Source organism: Rana temporaria, chromosome 5 (assembly GCF_905171775.1).
Source record: "Rana temporaria chromosome 5, aRanTem1.1, whole genome shotgun sequence".
Lineage (NCBI taxonomy): Eukaryota > Metazoa > Chordata > Amphibia > Anura > Ranidae > Rana > Rana temporaria.
The window spans coordinates 330,803,014-330,807,980 of record NC_053493.1 but is presented as its reverse complement, the minus strand read 5'-3'; positions in this window follow the sequence as shown (position 1 = coordinate 330,807,980).

Sequence of the window (4,967 nt, the reverse complement as noted above, 5' to 3'; positions counted from 1 at the left end):
GGAGCGAGTACAAAGGACAACAAAGCCAATAAAAGGGTCTGGAGGATATTAGTTATGAGAAAAGGTTGCGAACACTGAATTTAGTCTCTCTGGAGAAAAGACTCTTGAGAGGGGATATGATATAAATTTACAAATACCTTACTGGTGACCCCACAATAGGGATACAACTTTTTTGTGGAAGTGAGTTTATTTTAAAAAAACGAATAATGAATTAGAATGAGAATTAGAATAAAGTGGATAGGTTAAACTTTACGCTCTTAAATGTACATTTTTTTATTTAAATTCTCCTCAGAGATTAGCTGACAGCTTTTGAAACGTTTAACCATATTGTTTTCAATTGAAAACTTTGGTCCTGAGACTATTAACTTTGAGAGATCAGGGTCTCTGCATGACTATAAAATCTAGCTGCCGGTCCAGGTATCTGGGTGATTCCCAACTGTAATGTTGGGATCTTTCCCAAGCCTTGACCGACTCAGTGATGCCATCCGAAAGCCTGCTGTTGGCTCAAAACAGGTCACCTGAGTGCATAACTGCACTCCTGTGATCCCCAGAAGTCCTTATTTCTGATGCCACATCTTAACACAAAAAAAAAATTTTTGTTGAATTTATAACACAACAGTTTAAATATATGAAAGTACATTTTATGTAGAAATTAACCGCATCTGAGATGTATATGACAGCACAGAAACATGTGACACAACATTAAAGGAGAAGTCCAGCCTAAGCTCATCTGGCTGGGCTTCTCCTATGGGTCTCAGGAGTACAATTTGTTTGACCCGTTTTCAGCAGAGAGTGGACTGAAGTCCGCTCTCTTATGACGCCACAGATATCAGTCCAGGCACTGTATCGTCGCGACAATAAAGTCTGGATCCACCAGGTGCTTGGACTGACACTGCCTCTGCCTCTTAGCGAGCCTCTGAAAACCTGAGATGGCAGCTCCCCGCCCCTCCACATCTCAGTGCTCCAGTGAGCATGAAGGAGCACAGTGGAGAGCTGCTGATTCACAGTCAGCAGCTCTCTGCTAGGGGAGCTGTGTGAACTGAGCCATCGGCGATGTTCAGTGTAATGGTGCAGCATCTACCTAGGTAAGTATAATAGAAGAAGAAGAAGAAAAAAAAAATACTTACTTCTCTTCTCTTTTAAATACACAGTAAGTGGTCAAGAAACTGTCTTTATGTATAATGAGGATGATGAGCTAAAACTAAACTGGATTTATTGGATTTTTCAGTGCTCAAGATTTTAACACTAGTTCTGTAGATTTTAACAGAGCTTACAGACATAGCATGCTCTTTACCTGTACACCGCAATGTTTTCAGCTAAAGTGGAAACCTTTAATACCTTTTATAGTAGCTTTCAGATGTAGTTGTACTGGCTAAGTTATCCTTAATTTTACTGTTTGATGACATTTTTCAGACCTATTCAATTGCCTCTAACAGGAGCAGGTAATATGACTGTATGATTTTTTGAATGTTTAAATTCTAGAAAACGTATACAAAATTAATTGATACAAAAAAAAAAACACAAAACAGTTGAAAACATGATTGCCTTGCCTCAAGTTTGCAGCTAATTCAATCAGACACCAATTTATTCTGGATAAAAATGTTATACTGTATATTGAGTGTCATTTTTGTATTCTGCTTTAAAGAAGATTATTTTTTGTAGAACTGAAGAAAGAGCGTATTTATCAAGGATGTCACCATAAAACTAAACATATTCTGTTATCCCTCTATGTGTTCAGTAATATAGGGGAGATCCTGTTCATTATCATACTTTAAACTGTTCTTTTTTTTTACAATCTGTAACTTTAAAAACTTTAACGGGGTTGTAAACCTTCGTGTTTTTTTACCTTAATGCATCCTATGTGTCCGGCCCCCCAGCCCCCCGTTTTACTTTCCTGAACCCCCAATTTCCATGGGCGTGATCCTGCGTCGCTCTCTCCACGGCTTCTCAGCTCTTCATTGGATAGATTGATAGCAACGCAGCAATTGGCTCCTGCTGCTATCAATGAAATTCAATGACGCGGGCGCCTGGGGGCTATGGCCACAGAGTGTAAAACACAGGAACGCAGCCGCAAGGTAACCCCCTCAGGAGAGAGCTAACCAGAGGGGGCTAACTATTGCAGGGAGGAAAAATAGTGCAAATATAGTGCTTCGCCCAGCACCAGAAACAATCTGCAAAATATTTGTATGACGCCGCCGCTCGGTCCTCGTGGGAGCTAGCGTACGTTCCTTCATATACACATTCCACCAGTGTAATTAAGTTTTAAAATGGCGTTCCTGAACATCACAAAAAGGCAATTTCTACCATTCACCATGCTTGTAAAATATCAAATACACGTGTTTGCAGGTCTAAATTGGACTAGCAATATACAACATTTGCAAAAACAGGAATGAAATAAACAATGTTTCATGTTGTGTCCTAAAATGAAGAAGCTTTATTGTCAAATAAAGGAGATTCGGCACTGTATTCCAAGCAGTATAGTTGAAAGGTATACAATTTCGAGTCTGACTGACTGCTGCGAAAAACTTAAACTGATAACAAAGTCTTGTTATATATATATATATATATATATATATATATATATATAAAAGAAACATCAACCTCTTTTGGCTTTACCCTAGGAAACACGAGTTTATAATCAACTCTATAACACAACATTACTTGGGATATTATTATGGAATAGATTCAAATCTTCTTGTAGCTCATAATCGCCGCATATCCCCCTGTTATCTTCCCTGAACAACCTTTCTTTCTATCCCCTGAACTGCTTTAGGGGCTGCCCTGAGGCGGGAACTCATTTTCATATCTGGTGGTCCTGCCCGATAGTTTCCTCATTCTGGGCTGAGGTATTTAACATGCTCTCTCTGCTTATGGATGCCCAAATTCAGCCGGACTCATCTTTAGCAATACTAAACAAACACCCTGATGACCCGACTACAGCGCAATTAAAGCTACTTTTGTATGTAACCACTGCCTCCAAGCAGACCATCCCTAAAGCATGAAAAAGTTTCATTTATGCATCGTGGAGACAAAATATAGAATAACCCAATTCATAGTAAGATCAAGGCCACATTGCTGGACAGTGTACCAAAGCATTTGAAAATCTGGCAGCCATGGGTGGATACATATATACCCCAATTACATACTGAAGTGTAGAGTGCTAGCTGACCAGCTTACAATTAAATACCCCAATTACTTACAGAAGTTTAGAGTGCTAGCTGACCATCGAGAGACTCTAAACACTCCCTTTTTCCTCCCTCTTCCCTGTGCTTTCCTCTTCCCTTTCTACCTATCCTCGGTTACATCTTTCTACGTTGCATTTTTCTATGCCACAAGAATTGTCAGTCACTCCGCAAAGTAAAATGGAGCTTCCGTACCTAACCTTCCCTGTACGACAGGGAACTAACACATGCAATCTTTGTTTCATTGCACTCAATGATCACACATATTCTATTGTATTAGCATTTATAGCTATTGAAATCTTTACCATATGTTTCTAAATGCTTCGGAGCGTAACCAATTGTTATTCAGTTCATATATTAAAACTTTTGTACATGATGTTTTACTTTTACTCAATAAAATCTTTGAAAATTTTGAGTCCCACATCGGCATTCCTGGTCCCTCCCTTCTGCCAAGTGGCCCCACATCAAGCAGCTTGCTATGGGGGCACCCGAGCTGACCCGCTGCACTGTGTGTCCAGTCACACATGGAGGCGTGGTTCCGCCCAGCCTACTCCATCGCCTGGTTCACTAGCGGTAATTGACAGCAGCGGGAGACAATAGCTCCTGCTACTGCCAAAAGCCAATCAGGAGTACGAGTGCCTGGAGAGGCAATGCTCTCCTGGACATGGTTGGATTGAGAGGGGGCTCAGGTAAGTATTAGGGGGAATGCATGAACGTAAAAAAAAAACTTGTGCCTTTTTAACCTCTATAAAACTGGCTCTTGTTACATTAAGCCTCGTACACACGATCAGATTTTCCGCAGACAAATAGTCAGACTTTTGTCCGAAGGGCGTCGGCCAGGAATTTGCATACAAACGGCAAAGAATTGTTGGCCAACCAAAATGAACGTAGTGACGTACTAGACGTACTACGTGTTTTTTCAGCTCTTTAACGCCACCATTTGGGCACCTTCTGCTAATGTTGTTTGGTGAGCATTGCTTCTGAGCATGCCTGTTTGTACTTTGGACTTTTGTTCGACGGACTTGTGTACACACAATCGGAAAATTCGACAACAGACCAATGTCCATGAAAATTTTTAAAGCCAGCCATCCAACATTTGTCAATGGAAAATCCAACAACAATTGTCCGATGGAGCGTACATACGGTCAGATTTTCTGCCAACAGGCTATCAACACACAATTCCTATCGGAAATCTGATCATGTGAACAAGGCTTAAGGCCTCTTACACACAACCGTTTTCCTTGACAGAATCCATCAAGAAACTTGGTGGCAGAGCTATTATGCCGAGGAAAATGGTCGTGTGTATGTTTTTCATCGAGAAAACTGTCGAGGAACTCGATGAGAAAAAAAGAGAACAAGTTCTCTTTTTCCTCGTCAGGAGTCTCAATTTCCTCGTCGTGTTCCTCGTCGGGCTGGTTTTCGATAAGAAACACGTTCGTGTGTAGGCTTAGAAACCCGCACATGCTCAGAAGGGTGGCGCCAGTGGAATCAAACTTCCCCTTTATAGTGCCGTCCTATGTGTTTTACGTCACCGCGTTTGAGAACGAGGAGATTTGGTCTTGACAGTGTGTACGCAAAGAAAGCTTGTCAAGTTTCTCGACAAGCCTAACAAGGAACTTGTCGAGGAAAACGATGTTTCATTTACGACGAGTTCCTCGGTCATGTGTACGAGGCCTGACACTTTCTAATTGTGAAAGGCGGCAATAGTCATTGTACACCTAAGCACTAGAGATCAGCACCTGTGATGTGTCATACAGCACATATTTAATATTTTTTAACAATATT